The sequence below is a fragment of the Carlito syrichta genome, unplaced genomic scaffold (genome assembly GCF_000164805.1).
Source record: "Carlito syrichta isolate Samal-C Ts95f unplaced genomic scaffold, Tarsius_syrichta-2.0.1 Scaffold307930, whole genome shotgun sequence".
NCBI lineage: Eukaryota > Metazoa > Chordata > Mammalia > Primates > Tarsiidae > Carlito > Carlito syrichta.
Window position 1 is genome coordinate 1,154,770 of NW_007252026.1, and position 21,542 is coordinate 1,176,311.

Consider the following 21,542-nt stretch of genomic DNA (forward strand, 5'->3'; position numbering starts at 1 on the left):
CTGAAAGCCTGGTTCCCCCAGAGAAAATATGAAGGGCTCCTCTCACTGGGAGGTCTCTGTGGGGAGACTGTCTGGGCCTTTATTGTAGACACAACTCCACCTCTCCCCAGACCTGGTTCCCTCTTCTTTCCGCAGGCGTTGGTCCTAACAGCACCGCCTAATAAACAATAAGCACTTTACTCTCCACATCAGTGTCTGCTTCCCAGGGAATCAAGCCTGTGCCATTCATTTGAGAATAAAAAGAAAAATGGATGAAAACCCTAAGATGCAGGAATTGCATGGATCTGCTCATTCAATAAATATGTATGGAGTCAGACTCGGTCCTAGAAGTCAAGAATATGGCAGTAAACACAAGTGTCTAACTTGAAGGAAAGAGATTAGGAAAAGCATGAAGGCTGAAATCCAGTTGCAGCTGCAGTATCGATTGACTACTTGATATAGAAAGAATAAAAGAGCATAGTATCGCTTCTTCTTGTCACCACATTCTCCTGTCTTTTTTTCTTAATTGCCTTGGCTTATAATATTCACGTTCTGTTCTGAAGTCACAGACCCTAAGTGGGTCTCAATCTGATTGAACCTCATCCCCATGTGAGTTTCATTCTCTTCCTCCATGCTGCCCTGGGAAGCTTGAACATCCTTATGTTGCTTTCAACTACCCTGGGTTGTAGAAAAATTGTGAGGCTATTTAAAGTCCTATTCTCCTGAACACCTTAAGGAGCAATTTTCTCTACGATGCTCCAGAAACGTGGTACAGACGCTCTAACTTCCCAGGGTCTTATCCCTTCCCAGACACACCACTCAACTGTGTCTTCACTAGGGTCTTGTGGCTCTATCCAAGAGATGGGGCTCGGGTTTTGTTGGCTTTCAAATCCCGCAAACCTAAAGTGGTTTGCTGCCACCACCCCGAGCTCCACACATGAGGTAGGACACGGAGACTCTCAGAGACTTGGCAGATAACACAATGGGGTTCACCTTGCCCTCTAGCCCTCCGGCTCTTCCAGCTCAGGGACTCCATTTCTACACTCAGGGTGAGAAGCCTAGCTCCTACACTCCTTGACGACCCCAGAGGCTAGAGTGTTGATACCCCAAGGCCAAAACGAAATCCCTCCTTCTTCTGGTATTTACTGAAGCAGCTCTTGTCTGAGCTATTTATAGATATTTATATCAAACATGAATCTGGATTATTTGAAGGTGAAGGAAAGCCTAGGAGGGAACAGAATGATTTGGAAAGAGGCAGAGATCATTGGTTCAATTTTTTTGACTATCCTGCCACTTTTATCTCACCCTTCTCACAAGCCTCTCTTCTCTGTGTGATCACTTCCCTGCAGACCTTCTCTGGGACCAGCCCTTGTGTCCCCCACAGAATGGAAAACAGGGCATCCCCTGAGTCTCCCCTGCCATTTCTTCCCAGTCTTGCTTTTGCTGGGGTATCCTGGGTCCACTCAGTGTTATATAGTAACACCACCTATGGCTTCAACAAGAAGGCAGATCTATGTATTTCTCTCTCTCCTAACCCTTACCTCCCCACCTCTCTCATCTGTTTCCTTTTTTCCTCTATCCATCTCCAACACTGGTCCTATTATAAACTATGCTGCATTTTGTATGTCTTTTATCTCCTGAAATGTCATGTTTCCCATTCTGACTTAAGTAGGTGAAGAGGAGGCTTTATATTTCGCTGCTTCAAAGACCCCATTATGCTTTACTTCTGTTTAGATCTCAAGTGACCTTTCTCTGTAACTCAGAGCCTTTCAATAAAAAAAACCTCTCCAACCCAAAGAATGGAGAATATGTTTGCAACTTAGATATCTAAGGGACTCATATCTTGAATGCTCTTTAGAACTCAACAATAAACAAGACAAGCCCATTTAAAAACGGGGAAAGGATTTCACTGGACATGTCTCCAAAGAAGATATGCAAATGGCCAAAGAACATGAAAAGGTGCTCAACAGCATCAGCCATCAGGGAACGCAAATCAGAGTCACAAAGTGCTACCACCTCAAATGCATTGGGATGGCTATGACACAAATCATGGGCAATAGCAAGTGTAGGCCAGGATGCGGAGAGGTTGGAATCCTCATACACTGCCGACAGAGATGTAGCGTGGTGCAGCTGCTTTGGAAAACCATCTGGCAGTTCTTCAAATCATTAAGCATAGAGTTGGCCATATGACCCAGCCATTGCACTGTTAAATATGACATATATACTCAAAATAAATGAAAACTTATGCCCACATGGAAACTGGTACATGGATGTTCAGAGTAGCACTTTAAAAAATAATAACCAATAAGTAGAAACAACACAATTGCCCATCAACTGATTAAGGAATAAATACAAAATGGGATAGCTGTACAAAGGAGTATAGTCATGTGTCGCTTAACCATGAGGATATATTCCTAGAAATGCATCATTAGATAATTGTGTGAACATCACAGGGTGCACTTACACAAACCTAAATGGTACAGCCCACTACACACCTAGGCTCTATGGTATGTATTACTTCTGAGCTACAAACCTGTGCAGCACATTACTGAATACTGTAAGCGACGGTGACACAATGGTAAGGACTGGGGTATATAAACATATCTAAACATAAAAAAGCAATATGTTGTGTTAAAATGACAATAACATCACTGGGCAATAGGCGTTTTTCGCCACTGCACTCCAGTCTGGGTGAGAGAGTGAGACTCCAACTCAAAAAAACAAAAAATAAAGGGGTTTTTCAGTTCCTTTACAATCTCCTAGACCACTGAAAAGTGTGTGGTCTTTGGTTATCAGGCCCATGATTTTATTATCAGGCCATACAAATGAAGGAAGTGTCGATACGAGCTACAACATGGAGGAACCTTGAAAGCAGTATTCTGTGTGAAAAGAGCCAGTCGCAAAAGACCACATATTATATAACTTCATTGAGATGAAATGTCCAGAATAGATCACTCTATTCTGACTAGTGTAGAAAGTAGATTAGTGTTTGTCTCAGATTCGGGGGGTTGAGAGAAAATGGGGAGTGACTGGAAGTAGGTTTCCTTTTGGGGTGATAAAAATACTCCAATATTGTGATATTATTAGGCCCTACAGCCGTGTGAATATACAAACCATGGAGGTGCGCACCTTAAGTGGGTGAATTCTATGGTCTGTAAATTATGCCTCAATAAAGCCACAATGTGAAAACAAAAGACTCATTGTCTCTCGCACTTATGTGTTCCGTTTACAACATATTATGCTACTTTCCATGTTTTTTGAAATGGCTATTCTGATGTATAGCTTCTCATGCCTCTACAACCTGGGATTGAATGAGTTAAAAGAATAATAACAACAGAACTTCCAGCAATGTGTGGTCTACGTTGATGCAGATGAGCCGTCCAGACTGCTACAAGCCCACTGAAGTTCTGACTAAGATGCTACAAAACAAAAAAGTTAACACCGGGTCAAATTTGTCAGACTGCAAAGGGAAACCCCAGTCTCAGAACTGAAAAGAAATCCAAAGGAGCAACAGTGGCACCGGCAGATGCTGAGTAAACCGAGCCAGTAGACCCTGATGCATTCCTGTGTCCTCTGGGAACAAAATGAAATTTCTGCCCACAGAATACAGAGGGGCTGGAACTCAATTCCAAGTATCTCCCAAGAGCCTGACATCTGAAAGAACTGCTGGAGCAGTTAAAAGAGGATTTTTCCTTTCTTCTTTTTTTTAATTTAATTTTTATTATAAAGATGTGGGGTACAATGCAGGGTTAGGTATACAAACATTGATCATGCAGGTACCTTTGTTGATGAGGTATGCCCCTCCCTCCCCTGGCACTTTCCCTCAACTGCCAACCCCATCCTCCCAGCCAGTTTCTCATTACTGCCAGTCGCTTTCTTATGGCATTGTAATTGTTCAAGGTCTTCTTATGAGTGAGAACATATGGAACTCAGTTCTTTGTTTCTGTGATAAATCACTGAGTATGATCGACTCCAGATCCATCCAAGTTGCTACAAAGTCCACATATTTGTCCTTTTATGGCTGCATAATATTCCACCGTGCATATGTACCACATTTTTTTTATCCAGTGAAAAGGGGATTTTTAAACCTAAGAGGCAAGACGACGACAGAACCAGAGTGTGTGAGTCTCTATAGGAGTGAGTGTCCATGAGGATGAATTTGAGTGTGTGTGCGCGCATGCAAGTGGAGTGAACGTCCGACTGCGGGGAGACACAGGAACAAGCCCCAAGGGCTCCCCTGCAGGAGCAGCTGTCATGCACCACTGCTCCAAATGCGGGGCCTTGCCCACAGGACTACCGGTCATTCCAGGGGCCTTTCTTGGGAAGAGACGGCAGAGATCAGCCACCTCTTGGCACCTGGCACCTGGCCTGACACCACCATGCCCCGTGGCAACAGGCCGGGCACCGGCGGCCGGGGTTGTGTGTCCCAGAACTCAGGCCAAACGTGTTTTAGCTTGCTCTTGGGGGTGGGGGTGGGGGCAAGTTCTGCAGCTCTCCGGGATGATCATCCTCGGCCCAGAGAGGATGTCCCGGGTGCACAAGGAGAGACAGTACTCAGGAGGACCGCCGGACACCCACCTCCCGCACGGGATCGCCTGCAGGTCAAGTGCAATTGGAGCAGAGACCTAGGAGCCAAAGGGGCGGAGTGACTCCGGCACAAATCCAGCCCCCTTGCCTCGCAGTCTGACCCAGGTGGATGGTGGCCTGAGCAGCCTTCGTGGAGAGAACTGAAGTCAGGTGGTAAAGCCACCACAAAAAGTGGCCCCGACCACAAGGAGAGCAGAGAGGAGGGTCTAGAGACCAGAACCTGCTTAGTCTCTGCCAGCCAAGAGCCGCGGTGCTTGGGATATGGCAGTAAAAAAGGAAATCGAAGTTCCAGAAGTGGCCACGAGAGGGAGGTCAAGACTCACGAAATTTTGTTTTTTGTCAGTTTTGTTTGGGGCTGGTTCTCTATATACATATTTTGTATGTGTTCTGCTGTGCTTTGCCCCCTTTTCTCTCTCTTTTTTGTGTACTAGTATAGCTGAGGGTGAGTGTATGTTTGATTTTCTGTTTTGTCTTGTTTTGTTTTTAGTTTATCATGTGTGTGCTTGCCTGTTTTCCCTTTTCTTCTTCTTTCTCTCCATCTTCTTTTCTTCTGCTTTCTTTCTTTCTTTGTTCTTTTCCTTTCTCTTATACCATTTTGGTTTCAGGGGGTACACATACGCTCCCATCAAATAAACATATTGTGAGGTGGTGAGAAATGGGTGCCAAGGAGCCCACACACCAGCCAGTGGATACTGTGACCTGCAGGTGGCTTCCGAACCACAGCTCACCCCATTACACAGTAAGAAAATCTCAAAAGCACAACCCCCCACCCCAACCCAGCTTCAAAACTGAACAAATCCAGAGGCCCTGTCTAGGGAAGAATAGGCAGTTGGGCAAACAGAAGTAAAAGCTACCTCTCCTCTCCCTGAGCAATGGATTTAGAGAGAGGAGGAAATAAAAAGGGAAATGAATTCATCACAAATGAAGAAGAATCAATGGAAAAACACAGGCAACCCCCAGACCCCTAGAAAGAAAGCACCTGAGAATACAGATATCAGAACTCAAACAATGAAGCCCCCAGAACGGTCTCAAACCATTGGTCTCAAACTACAAAACCAGATATCAAGGTAATGAAGGAGAGGTTTAATAAAAATGAAGAAAGGCAAGAAGAATGAAAGGTGATAACTGAGATGATGGTAATAAAGAACACAGTGAATGAAATAAACAAAAAACTGACAAGCATGGAAAACAGAATTAACCAAGCAGAAGAACGAATCTCAGAACTTGAAAACTGAAATATGGAACTAACTCAAACTGCCAAAAACATAGGAAGCCTAAAAAGATGGAACAAAGCCTCCAAGAGATGTGCAATTATATAAAGAAGTTGAACTTATGCCTGATTGGCATACCTGAGGCAGAGAGACAGAGAACATCTTGGAACAAACATTCTATGATGTCATCTATGAAAACTTCCCTCATCTCATAAGAGACATTACTATCCAAACACAAGAGATTCAGAGAACTCCTGTAAGACAACACGTGAGAAGACCAACTTCCAGACACATAGTAATTTGCTTACACAAAGTATGCGTAAAAGAAAAAATCCCAAAGGCTGCAAGAGAGAAAGGTCAGACTACCCACCAGAGAATACCAATTAGAATAGCAGGAGAATTATCTACAGAAACATTACAAGCTAGAAGAGACTAGAGTTGTATCCTCAAAGTTCTCAAAGATAAACAGTTCCAACCAAGAATTTCCTACCCAGCTAAACTAAGCTTGATCAGCAACAGAGAATTAAAATCATTCCCAGACATCCAATCCCTAAGACATTATGCTGCTTCCAGACCAGTTCTACAGGAGGTGTTTAAAAAGGTATTAAGCACAGAAGAAAGAAAAAAGAACGATAATGCACTTCCCAAGAGAACAGGAAACACAAAATCAACAGAGTGCACTATCATAACTGGGGACTTTTATACCCCCACTAACAACCCTAGATAGATCATTGAGGCAAAAAAAATCATCAATAAGGAGATCCGGGATCTTAACTTGATGCTTGTCCAAATGGACTTAATAGATACCTACAGAACACGCCACCCAACAACCATGGAATATACATTCTTCTCAACATCACATGGAACATACTTCAAGAATGACCACATCCTTGGCCATAAGTCAAGCATAAACAAATTTAATAAGACCTAAATATTACCATGCACCTTCTCAAACCACAACAGAATAAAAATAAATATCACCACCAGCAAGATCCCTCCCAAACACACAAAGACATGGACACTTTAAACAGCACAATGCTGAACAACTCCTGTGTCAACACACAAATCAAAACAGAAATTAAAAGATTCTTGGAAATGAATGAAAACAAAGACACATCTTGTCAAAATCTCTGGGATGCCATGAAATCAGTACTAAGAGGAGAATTTATAACTCTATAAACACACATCAAGAAAATAGGTCATTATTCGACAGCCTAACAAATCACCGAAGGGAGCTGGAAAGGCAAGATCACCAAAACCCTAACATCAGCAGAACAATCCAGATCACCAAAGTAAAAGCCCAAATACAGGACATAGAAGACAAAAATATGATAGAAAAAGTAAATGAAACAAAAAGCTGGTTCTTTGAAAGAATAAACAAGATTGATGAACCCCTCGCCAGACTGACCAAGAAAAGAAAGAAAGAGCCCAAATAAACACAGTTAGAAATGAAAAAGATCAAGTCACAAGTGATTCCAAAGAAATACTAAAGATTTTCAGAGATTACCATGCAAATGTTTATTGAAACAAATCTGAAAACCTAAATGAAATGGAGAAATTTCTGACACCACACCGTCTCCCAAGATTGAAACAAAAAGAAATTGAGACACTAAATAGCAACCCAGGAAAATGACTCCATCTTAAGAAAACGACCTACAAAAAAAGTCCAGGATCAGACAGCTATCCAGTGGAATTCTGTAAAACATACAAGGAGGAGCTGATACCAATCCTATTGAAAGTATTCTAGACAACCAGGAAAGACAGAACTCTCCCCAAATCATTTTATGCAGTCAATATCACACTGATAACTAAATTGGGCAAAGACCAAACAAAGAAAGAGAACTACAAGCCAATTTCCCTGATGAACATAGATGCAAAAATTCTCAACAAGATTCCAGCAAATTGGATCCAACAACACATCTTAAAAATGATTCACCATGACCAAATAGGCTTTATCCCTGGAGTGCAGGGCTGGTTCAACATCCACAAAACCCCTAAATGTAACTCAATACATCAACAGATGTAAAAACAAGAACTACAGGATTATATCATTAGATGCAGAAAAGGTCTTCAACAAAATTCAGCTTCCATTCTTGATTTAAAAAAAAAAAACCCCTTGAACACCTAGGTATAGAGAGAATATACCTCAAAATAGTAACAGCCATCTATACTAAGCCCATAGCCAAAATATTACTAAATGGACAGAAATTGGAAGCATTTCCCCTAAAAACTAGAAAAAGACAAGGCTGCCCACTCTCTGTTGGAAGTCCTAGCTAGAACTATCAGACAAGAGAAGGATATCAGGGGTATCCAAATAGGAAAAGAGGAAGTTAAGTTATCACTCTTTGTAGATGATGTGATCCTATACCTGAAAAATCCAAGGGAATCTGTGAAAAACCTCTTTGCACTGATAAAGGATTTTGGCAAAGTTTCAGGGTATAAAATCAATTGGAAAAAGACAGTTAAATTTTTATACACCAACTATAGGCAGAGAACCAAATAAAATATACAATTCCATTCACAATGGCCACACAAAATGAGAAAGAGAGAGAGAGAAAGAGAGAGAGAAAGAAACCTTGGTATCTTCTATGCCAGAGAAGTGAAAGACCTTTACAATGAAAACTACAAAACAATGCTCAAAGAAATCAAAGAAGATATAAATGGAAAAATATTCCATGGTCATGAATTGGAAGAATTAACATTGTCAAGATGTACTTCCTACTAAAGGCAGTCTACAGATTCACTGCAACACATTAAATTACCAACATCATTCTTCTCAGACCTGAAAATGACAATACAAAAATTCATATGGAAACAAAAATGACCTGGAATGGACAAAACAATCCTCAGCAAAAGAAACAAATCAGGAAGTATCACACTCTCAGACTTTAAACTTTATTGTAAGCCCATAATAATCAAAACAGCCTGGTATGGTACAAGAACAGGCATCCAGACCAATGAAACAGGATAGATTCCAGAAGCAAAGCCTCAATTTCTCAACCATCTCATATTGGATGAAGATTCCACAAACAATTAATGGGGAGAAGATAACCTATTCAGCAAATGGTGCTGGGAAAACTGGCTGACCACATGCAGAAGAATGAAACAGGAACTCTACCTATTACCATCCACAAATATCAACTCTAAATGAACCAAGGACCTAAATGTAAAACCTCAAACTATAAGATTCTTAGAAAATGCAGGAGACACTGGCAACCAATTCCTTATCAAAACCCCAAATGCCCATGCCATAAGAGATAAACTAGACAAGAGGGATCCCATCAAACTGAAAAACTTCTGTAAAGCAAAAGAAACTACCAAGAGAATGGGAAGATAGCCCACAGAATGGGAAAAAGTATTTGCCAACTGTTTATCTGACAAAGGCCTAACATCCAGGATGTACAAGGTACTCAAAAATGCCAAAAGGAAAAAATAAACAGCCCATTAAAAAGTGAACAAAAGACATGAATAAACATTTCTCAAAAAAAAAAAAGACACACGAGCAGCCAACAGACACATGAAAACATGCTCACCCTCACAAATCATCAGAGGAATGCAAATCAAAACCACATCGAAATACCACCTAACTCCAGTAAGAATGGTCATCACTAATAAAACAAAAACAACAGATGTTGGCAAGGGCATAGAAAAAAGGGAACGCTTCTACACTGTTGTTGGGAGGGCAACTTAGTTCAACCTCTACAGAAAACAGTGTGGTGATTTCTAAAGGAACTAGAAATTGACCTTCCATAAGACCCAGCAATCTCCCTTCTGGGAATATATCCAAAGGAACTCAAATCATTCTACAAAAAAGACACCTGCACATGCATGTTTATTGCAGCACAATTTACAACAGCAAAAACATAGAACCAAATGTGCTGCCCATCAAAAGCAGCCTCAAAAAAAGAAAAAAATGGTACATATACATGATGGAATATTATTCAGCCATAAAGAAGGACAAAATTTAAACTTTGCGGCAACTTGGATGGATTTAGAGTCAATCATACTCAATGATCAATCACAAAAACAAAGAACTGGATATCATGTGTTCTCACTCATATGTGGACCCTGAACACCTATCATAATACTACAAGAAAGGAATTGGCAGTCAAGAGACACGGCCAGAGGAGGGAGGGAGGAGAGAAATACAGCATCAATAAGGGTGCATGATCCCAAGGCAGGCAAAGTGAGTCCAATGAGAGGCCCAAACTTCACTTGTATGTAGACCACTTGTGCACCCAATCCTTACCTGTACCCCACATTTTTAAAAGAAAAAAATATATGCCCAAAGACTCAAAAAATATTGAAGAGATTTGTTCTTTCCAAGTCTTTGATAGAAAACAGACAAAAATTTCCTCAGAGCCAAACTCCTGTGCCATGCACATTTATGGAATGCAAATTTATGTTGTAGACTGAAGAGAGAAGCTTTAACCTGAGATAATAATATAAAATTGAAGGCCACTGAAATAAATAGGAAATAACAAAATCTAATTTAACACTTTGCTATAGGGACTCCTTCACTAACCAGAGGTCAGGGAACTCTCACTAGAAAAAAACACAGTCCCTTCTGAAGATAAACTTCCAGGTGAAATGATCAACTACAAAAGGAAGGGAATCACCAAAAGGAAGAGTATACAAATAGAAAAATTAGCATTCCAAGAATTTCAGTTAATATATCAATATTAAAGTGTAATAATTATGGTCAAAATTAGTAAATGATAAAGAGTTTCTTGAAATAATAGTAATAAATTCATTATCATGAATAAAAGAATTGCAAAATTTGAAAAGGAAACACATTCAACTGTAGAAATGAAAAAAAAAATCAAGTCATTGAAATGGAAAACTCAATGGACAAATTAATAGCAGATTAGAAGCAGCTGAGGAGAAATGAGAAGAAATATCTGAGGACATTTTCCAGGATGCATTACATGAATATAAAAAGATGGGGAAAAAAAACAAATTAGGAGAATTGAAAGCTGGGATTTAAAATGGTACAACATACATCTAATAGGAGTTAAAGAGTCTCTGAATAGAGAAAATGGAGAGAAAAAATATTCAAAGAGATAATACTTCCAAAATTTCTAGGGTTTTTTTTGGTTGTTTTTTTTTTTTTTTTTTTGAGTTGCAGTCTCACTCCATCACCCAGACTGGAGTGCAGTGGCACACTCAAGGTCATGTCATTGTTGACCCACTGGACTCCAGCAATCCTTTCACCTCAGCCTTCCAAGTAGCTGGAACTACAGGCACGCACTACCATGCCTGGCTAATTTTTGATTTGTTGTATAAATGAAGTCTCGTCAAGTTTCCCAGGCTGGTCTTGAACCTGTGGGCTCTGACCATTCACTCACCTCGGCCTTCCAAAGTGCTGGGATTACAGGCTGAGCCACTGAGCCCAGCCTAAAATTTCTAGTATTAAAGAAATGACTATTGGATTGAAGAAACAGAAACCCAAGGAGGAAAATAAAAACAAATTCATGCCTAGACTCATTGTGGCAAATCTAGAGAAAAGGCACAATAAAGAATAAATTTAAAATGCATTCAAAGAAAAAAGAGAGGTTACAGTTGACCCTTGAACAACTCAGGCTTGAACTGTGAGGTTTCACTTACATGCATATTTTTCAGCCTATCACAGATTGAGAATGCATTTGTGAGATGCAAAACCACAGTATATATAGGACTGACTTATGCAAGGATTATTCAGGGCTGACTACAGTACTTGAGTATGTGCAAATTTTGGACTAAATGGGGAGTCCTGGAACCAATTTCCTGCATGTACTGAGGGATGACTTACCACCAAGGGATAACTAGGAAGATAACAAACTTCTTAACTATAGATACTAGAAGATAATGGAAGAATACCCAAAAACGCTGAGTGAAATTTTAATCAAATTAAAATTTCTTACCCAGCTAAACTGTCATATAACAGTTAGTCTAACATTTTCAGATTAACAAAGGTTCTGAAAAATTTAGATAATTTGTAGTTTCTGAAAATTTATCAGGAAAGTAATAGAAGAAAATTAGTAAGCTACTCAAATGCCTTCCCTTCCCAAATAATCAGCTACCAATTGTCTGTGGGAAGCCAACACAAATAAAATATTAGGAGAAGGAGAAGGAGATAGAGACAGATGAAAAAGTAGCAGGAAGAGAAGAAGAAGAGGAAAGAAATACATTGAATGATTACAAATTAGGTATTTTGTTTTAGTATCACTGAAAGCTCTTAGGTTTAATTTATCTTTATTTTATTTTTTAAAAACTACCCCTGGTTGAGTACCACTGCAGAAACCCAATAGGTCTGAAAGTGAACTTCATGCCCTACACCAAATCTTCTATTGTAACCTGTCTTAGGAATGGCACCATGGCCACTCAAATGCTTATGTAAAAAGGTGAGTATTCCCTGATATCTTTCTTCCTAATAATGTTCCAAGTGCTGTCAATTCAATCTTCTCACATGCTTCTATCTTTCTCCATCCTCATTACCACCATTATAATCTAGGATGGAAGGAACAGCAGAAACTCTGGGGGTGAAGCCCAGCAATCTGGGTTTTAACCAGCTTGTCCAGACAACTCTGATGTACATTCAGGAGCTCTGGAAGAGACTGTGAAGAGCACAGACCAGATCATGGAACAGAAGAGAACAAAGGCCTAGATTTGGGAAGTTGAAGAGAGCACAAATGGAGAGAATCCTGACTTTGATGCACACATGTGGAAGTGGACCTGGAGTCCAGGCGCAGTTCGCTAATATCCAATGCTCTGTGCTGATTTAGCCTAAATAGCAGGTAAAGCAGCCCTCTTTAGATGAAGAAATGAATAAAAGTGATTACAAAATGGGAGTAATAAAGTTGATGATTCAAAATGTTAATTTTTCCTTTGTTAAATTCAAATTGTAGGGAACTGATTTGACCTCTAGAGTAAAAGTTCTGGCCAAATTCCCTTTATATGGAAAATTTACATTTTGTTCAACCAAGAATTGAGTAAGCAGGAAATATGTAAGTACTTAAGTTAGATGACCAACAGGCAGAACGGAGGAGTGGAAACCTCATGCCAAGTGGAAACTTGGCAACGGCTTCTTTGATGATGTGTCTCCAAATTGAGTGACTGGATAAAAACATGGTCATCTTTGGCACCTAACTTCTCTAGTTTAGTTGTTCATTTAATTTTATACTCCACAAGCAAAATATAGCTTTGAGATATAAAATGTAACTTCAAATTGCTATTTTTTTTATGAGAAAGAAAAATGTTCATATTAAGAACTCCTAGCTTGGTCAACATAGAAAAGCATTGTAGCCACACACACTCAAGAGAAAGAGAGAGAGAGAGAGAGAGACAGAGAGAGAGAGAGAGAGCAAAGAAAAATTAGCCAGGCGTGGTGACACACACTTGTAGTCCCAGCTACTTTGGAGGTTGAGGTAGGAGGATCCTTTGAGACCAGAAGGTCAAGGCTGCAGTGAGCTATGACAGCCCCACTACACTCTAGCCTGGGTGACAGAGCAAAACTCTGTCTCTTAACAAAGTGTGTGTGTGTGTGTGTGTGTGTGTGTGTTGAAGTCTTACTCTATCACCCAGGCTGGAGTACAGTGGCACACTCACAGCCACCTCAGCATTGACCTGCTGGGCTCTGGTGATCCTTCCGCCACAGTCTTGCAATAACTAGAACTACAGGCTAATGCTACCATGCCTGGCTAATTTTTTTTATTTATTGTAAAGACGAGGTCTTGCCAATCCCCTTTATATGGAATTCCCAAGTTACCCAGGCTGATCTCCAACCTGCAGGCTCAGGCAATCCACTCGCCTCTGGCTCCCAAAGTGCTGGGATTACAGGCTGAGTCACCAAGCCCAGCCAAAAAGAACTTTTTCAAAAAGCATCTGCTTCTATTTTGAAGGTTTGATATTATCAACAATTACTTGGACCAACTTTTAAAAGATTAAATTACCCCAATTACGAATTGGATATAAGCCGGGCTCAGTGGCTCAGCCTGTAATCCCGCGCCTTTGGGAGGCTGAGGTGAGTGGATTGCCTGAGCCCGCGGGTTCGAGACCCGCCTGGGCAGCGAGACCTCATCTCTATAATAAATCAAAAATTAGCTGGGTGTGGTAGTGCGCGCCTGTAATTCCGGCTACTCGGAAGGCTGAGGCGGAAGGATCGCCGGAGCCCAGCAGGTCGAGGCTGCAGTGGCCGGAGTGGCCACTGCACTCCAGTCTGGGCGACAGAGTGAGACTCCAACTCAAAAAAAAAAAAAAAAGAATTGGATATAAAAAGTTGACACCTTTTACGATTTTATACTCTTTATTTGCAAATACAGTGTGAATTAAATTAAAAATAAACTATTTTGATACAGGTTAAGATGTCCGACATGAGGCAGCTGGAGCATTTTTCCTACGGAGTAAACCAAAACAGAGAGCTCTTCCTCAGCACTAGAGAGGAACAGGACCAGCAGCACACCCCGCAACTACCCAAAGAAGTGATAATAACCACATAGCATAAAGAAGAGAAAAATCAATCAACCTGGGCTGGAACTAACCAGACTGTCCTCTGGATCACAGCACAGAACATCAGCAAACTCTGGACACAGTGGGGAAGGTGAGTGAGGGGAATTCAGGAGTTCTGTGCTCCTGCCACAGACTTGGAGGGCCCCCTGCACCTGGCAGGACTGTAGTCCCTCGTGGGAGACTGCCTTACCCACAGCCTTGCTCTGCCAAAACCCACATCCAGTGGTGCAGGGGGAAAAAATCCTGAGCAGCTCCAGCTGCCACATCCCAGGAACTCAGTCCTTGCAGCAGCTGCTTTCTAGCCAGCCCAGGAGTGGGTGGGCCCCAAGGGTAAACTCCACAGCACAGACAGGTCCTGGCTGGGGTGGGCTGCCTTTGAGAGCACCTGAGGCCCTGAGGCCCGCTGCACTTTGACATTCCAAAGGTAGGCTGCCTGAGGCTAAGGCAGGGAGCCAGGGGGAACACATTGCTACAGCAACCTCTTGCTCCCTATGTAAACATTTCTGTGCCCACCCCACATTACTCCAGTGGCCTTGTATTCCCTTCTAGTCCCCACTGGGGTAGGCTAGAGTGCAAACAAGTGGGGTGCTTGAGCTCCTCCCCCACATGTGCACCCCCCTCAAAGGCTCAAAACACACAGAAAATTTGGGTAATCCCCAGAGCCCACCCTCCACCTAGGATGGCTGGGCACTTCATGGGAGCAACACTTGACAGGGAGAAAGCCCATAGCCACCACCACTGCTGGCTTTGTCCTACAAGTGCGACCTCTTGACCAGAAGTCAACACTACGGCCACCACATTAAATATAATGCCTCAGCTCTGGGCAGGGACTGATCCCAGACTCCAACTAACATGGTTTTGCCAGCCACTCTGGCCATGCAGGATGCTGTGAGCCAGTGCAGGTACCCAGCACAGGACTGCCACAGCTGGCAATTGAGAAAGTCAAGGCTGTATATTATCAAGGGGATCCTACAGTGTCTATATCAGCCCCCTGACAACCTCACATGAGAAGAAATAGTCTACCCAAGTGAGAAGAAACTGGAACATTAATCCTGACAATATGAAAAAAAGTTCTCCAACACCTCCAAAAGACCATACAACTTTTCAGCCATGGACCCTAACCAAAATGAAATCTTTGAAAATCTAAACATAGGATTCAAAACACCGATTATAAAACTGTTCAACGAGATTCAGGAGAAAGTTGAAAAAACTATTCAGACTATAAATGAAAATTTAATTCTCCAAAGAGATAAACACCTTAAAAAAACACAAAAGTTGAAAGTCTTGAAATGAAAGAATCATTCAGGGAATTAAAAAATGCAGTGGAAAGGTTTAACAATAGGCTGGAACAAGCAGAAAAAAAAGGATCTCATGATCAAGAGAATGGAACAGAGTATCCAAGAAATGTGGGATTATTTAAAATATCCAAACCTAAGAATCACGGGTCTTCCTGAGGAAGAAGAGAAAGCAAATGGTTAGGAAAACCTATTTGAGGGAATAATGGAGGAAAACTTCCCTAGCCTTAGCCAGAGATATTAACATCCAATTACAAGAAGCCCAAAGAACTCCCAGAAGATTCATTGCAAAGAGGTCCTCCTCAAGGCATATAATCATCTGGTTATGCAAAAGTAATGTGAAAGAAATAATTTTGAGAGCAGTGAGACAAAATCATCAAATAACTTACAAAGGTCAACCTATCAGACTAACAGCAGACTTCTCAGAAAAAAACCTACAAGCCAGAAGGGCTTGGAACCCCATCTTCAATCTCCTCAAGCAGAATAACAGTCAGCAAAGGATTTTGTAGACCGCAAAACTAAGTTTCATAAATGAAGGATAAATGAAGACTTTCTCAGACAAGCAAACACTGAGGAAATTTGTCACCACTGGACCAACTCAACATGAAATACTCAAAGAAGTTCTGAATACTGAAACAAAAGATTGAAATGTACCCATAGAAAAATGCAAGAAGTGATAAAAATCATAGGCCTTATGGAATACCAACACAATAGAGAGAAAAAAAACAATAAATTAAACTGATAACCAGTATGATGAATAGAATAGTAACTTATATATCATTATTAACTCTGAATGTAAATGGTCTCAATGACCTAATAAAAAAATACAGACTGGCAGAATGTATAAAAAAACACAACCCACATGTCTGCTGCCTTCAAAAGACCAACTTAACCCACAAATACTCCTATAGACTCAAGACAAAGGAATGGGAAAATTTTTTCCATGCAAATGAAAATCAGAAGCCAGCAGTAGTCATTATCATGTCAGATAAAACAGATTTAAAAATAACAACAGTAAAAAAAAAAAAAGATTGCTATTTATATAATGATAAAGGGGTCAATCCAACAGGAAGTCATAACAATTTTAAATATATATGCACATAACACCAGGGCCCCTGGCTTTAAAAATCAGATTCTCCTGGACCTAAAAATAAAAGTGAGAGAGAGCAATACAGTAATTGTGGGAGACTTCAACATTTCACTGACAGCAATAGACAGATCATCAAAGCAGAAAGTCAAAAAAGAAACAATGGAGTTAAAACCAGACTCTAAAGCAAATGAAACTAACAGATATCTATAAAACATTTCCCCTAAAACTAAAGAACACACATTTTTCTCATCAGCACATGGAACATTAACCAAGGTAGACCAATATGACAGGCCATGAATTGAGTCTCAAGAAATTAAGAAAAAATCAAAATCATAACAAGAAACTTCTCAGACTTCAGTGGAATAAAACTAGAAATTTATCTCAGGAAGAACTTGTGAAACCAAAGAGAAACATGGAAGTTAAACAATCTGCTCCTGATTGATCCCTGGGTCAACAATGAAATCAAGATGGAAATTTAAAAATTCCCCAAGATGGATAACCACAATAAAACAAGTTTCAAAACCCCTGGTACACAGCTAAAGCTGTGCTGAGAGGAAATATATAGTGCCCAAGGCCTACATTAATAAGACTGAAAGATCATATATCAACAACTTAACATCATACCTCAAGGAACCACAAAAACATAAACAAACCTGAAGCAAAGCTACCAGAAGAAAAGAAACAACAAGAATAAGAACAGAATAAAATGAAATTGAAATTTAAAAAAAAAACAAAGGATCAATAAAACAAGAAGTTGATTCTTTGAAAAGATAAGTAAAATTGATAGACCACTAGCTAAATTGATTAAGAAGCAAAGAGAGAAAATTCAGATTAGTTCAATCAGAAATAAAAATGGAGACAATACAACGAAAATTCAAAAGATCATCCAAGACTATGATGAACACCTCTACACAAACTAGACAGACTAGAGGAATGGATAAATTCTTGGAAACATACAGTCCCCCCAACCTTGAATCAGGGAGAAATAGAAACCACAAACAGACCAATAGTAAGTAGCAAGACTGAAACAGTAATTAAGTCTTCCAACAGAAAAAAATCCAGGACTTGATGGACTCACAGCCAAATTCCACCAGACTTTCAAAGAACTGTACCAATTTTACTGAAGCTATTCTATAAGATTGAAAAGGACAGATTTCTCCCTAACTCATTCTACAAAGCTAATATTGCTTGGATACAAAAGCCAAGAAAAGATTCAACAACAAAAAGGAAAACTACAGACCAATATCCCTTATGAACACAGACTTGAAAGTCCTTAACAAAATATTAGCAAACCAAATTCAACAGCGCATTTAAAAAAAAAATCACCAAGTGGGTTTTATCCCAGAGATGCAAGGGTGACTCTACATATATAAATCAATAAACATGAACCACTACATAACAGAATTAAAAACAAAAATCATATGTTCATTTTAATAGACACAGAAAAAACATTTGAAAAAACTCATCATCCTTTCATGATGAAAACTCTCAGCAAAATAGGCATAGAGGGAACATTCCTCAAAATAATAAAAGTCATATACAACCAACCCACAGTCAATGTCATCCTGAATGGAGAAGTTGACTGCATTCTCCTTCAGAACTGAAACAAGGTAAGGATGCCCATATTCACCTCTCCTATTCAACATAGTACTAGATGTCCACGCCAGAGCAATCAGGCAAGAGGAAGAAATAAAGGGTATCCAAACTGGAAAACATAAATCAACAATAATATGCCCTTACACCTAAAGACTCCCTCGCAAGTCTCCTGGACTTGATAAATGAATTTGATAAAATTTCAGGGTACAAAATCAACACATACAAATCAGTAGCACTGCTATGCACCAATAGCAACCAAGCTGAGAATCAAATAAAGAACTCAATTCTGTTTACAATAGCAGTCAAAAAGCTAAAATAGCTAGGAATCTATTTAACCAAGGAGGTGAAAGATCTCTACAAGGAGAACTACAAAACCTTGATGAAAGAAACTGTGGAGGACACAAACAAATGGAGAAACAATTCATGCTCGTGGATTGGAAGAATTAACATTGTTCAAATGATCATATTACCCAAAGTAATCCGCAGATTTAATGCAATCCTTATCAAACTACCAACATCATTTTTCACAGAATTAGAAAAAGCAATCCTAAAACTCATAAGGAATCAAATAAGAGCCAGACTAGCCAACCAAAAAGGAGCCAGAATAGCCCAAGCAATCCTAAGCAAAAATAACAAAGCTGAAGGCTTCATGTTACCTGACTTCAAATTATACGACTAGGTTGTAGTTACTACTAGGTTGTAGTAACCAAACCAGCATGATACTGGTACAAGAGCAAACACACGAACCAGTGGAACAGAATAGATAACTGAGAAATGAATCCAAAGACCTACAACCCACTGATATCTGGCATAACAGACAAAAACATAACCTGAGGAAAGGATACCCTATTCAACAAATGGTGCTGGGAAAACTGGATAGCAACCTTGGTCCCTTTCTCTCTCCATATGCAAAAAATTAACATTTAAAGTCTTAAATGTCAGTCCTGAAACCATGAAAACCCAGGAAAAACTCTTTTGGACATCAGCCCAGGCAAATAATTTATGGCAAAAATCCCAAAAGTCAATGCAACAAAAACAAAAATAAATAAGTGGGGCTTAATTAAACTAAACTAAAAAGCTTCTGCACAGCAAAAGAAATAATCAACAGAGCAAATAGACAACCTACAGAATTGAAGTTATTCACAGACTATATATCTGACAAGTGAATAATATCCAAAATCTACAAAGAACTCAAGCAAATTAGCAGGAAAAAACACAATAAACCTGTTAAATAGTTGGCAAACGACATGAACAGACATCTCTCAAAAGAAGATAAACAAATGGTCAACAAACATGAAAAAATGCTCAATATCACTATTCATCAGGGAAATGCAAATTAAAACCAAATGAGATTCTACCTTATAACTTTCAGAATGATCACTGTTAAAAAAAAATCTAAAAACAATAGAGGCTGACACAGATGTGGTTAAAAAAAGGAAACACTTATACACTGTTGGTGGGAGTGTACATTAGTATAACCTCTATGGAAATTGATATAGATATTTCTCAAAGAACTAAAAGTAGACTTACTATTTGGTCCAGCAATCCCACTACTAGGTATTTCCCCAAAGGAACAGAGGTCGTTATATTAAAAAGACACCTGCACTCTCATGTTCACTGAAGCAAAATTCACAATTGTTAAGATGTGGGATCAGCCTAAATATCCATCAACAAATTAGCAGATAGTGAAAATGTGGTACATATACACTATGGAATAATATTAGCTACAGAAAAAGAATGCAATCATGTCTTTTGCAGCAACTTGGATGGAATTGGAGAACATCATCCTAAGTGAACTAACTCAGGAAGAGAAAACCAAACACCACACGTTCTCACTGATAAGTGGGAGCTGAACTAAGAATCTGCAAAGGTACTGAGAATGGTATAAAGGAAATTAGAGGCTCAGAAGGTGGAGGGGGTAGAGGGAGAAAAAATCCCCTATAGGGTACAATGTGCACGGTGGGGGCATAGTGGGTATACTTAAAGCCACTAAACAGTGCAACTATGAAACCAAAATCTACTTGTACACCAAAGCCATGGAAATAAAGAAAAAAGAGAGAAAGCCAATGGCACCCCACCCGACCTTTCCTTCATGAACCAGAACATGTGCACTTTGTGTTCAAGCTGGCTTAAGTTGCATTTCTGTCACTTAAAACCAGCAAATAAAATATGCATGTGTAATGTTACAGTCAATACAAACAAATAATTAAGAATATTCTTCTGTGACAAAAGTTTTACATGTTTATTTGCTTATAATAATCTATATGCAGCACTTAACAAGATCCTTTATGTAGTAAATAGTGAAGAACTGTCTTTCTGTAAAGACTGATAAAATTAATTATGTTCAATTTGACATTTATCCCCTCAGAACAGATAACTGCAAAGACACTTGTAGAGAGTTTAATCAGCAATTTGAAAAACCAGATTTGCGACAATTTATACATTGTAATGTTCAAATCTCTTAAGCTTTTTCATAAGCAGTGAGCACAAAACTTAAGAGTAAAAGCACGCAGTGAATGTTCAGTGACTAAATGCCCGAGTACTCTTTATCTCCAATCTTTGTGGAAACAATCAGAGCAACCTAAAAGAATCAACAGTTATTTTCCTCATCTAAACTGCAGTCTTAATCCATGGATTTATACCATGGATACCTCACTGAAAACAAAACAAAACAAAAAAACATTTGCTGTGATTTTCATAAATAAAATAAAATTTTGAAGTCTTTACATGTATATATTTAATATTTCCTTCATCCTAATGTGTCAGTATAAAAAAAAATCATGTGGAGATTTGATTGTCCTAAAACTTGTTTAAGTGATTATTGACAATTCTATGGTCCTTAATATTTTCAAAATTCTGCAAAACATATGGTCATTATTCTGCCTCATCCTTACCTGCACATGGATGAGAATGTTCAGGTAGAAGCATCAGGCTGTTTCCCTAAACAAACATGACCAGGCTTTGTGACTTCAGGGAAACCACCTTAGCTTCCAGGGCAGGGTTTCTCAAACCCTATGCTAGAGACATCTTGGGTGGGATAATCTTTTGCTGTTGGGGAGTTTCCTCCTTTACAGGATGTTTTGCATCTTCCCTGAATTCCATCCACTGGTTGCCGCTAGCATCCCTCCTCAGTTGTGACAATCAAAAATGCCTCCAGACATTTCCAAATGTGCCCCAAATCGCCCCTGTTGAGAACCACAGGTCTTGAGAGAAATGATTGCATAAACAACTAAAAGATGAATATAAACGTAGGGTGTTTTACACCTTACCGATAAAATTTTCTTTTCTCTATGCAGT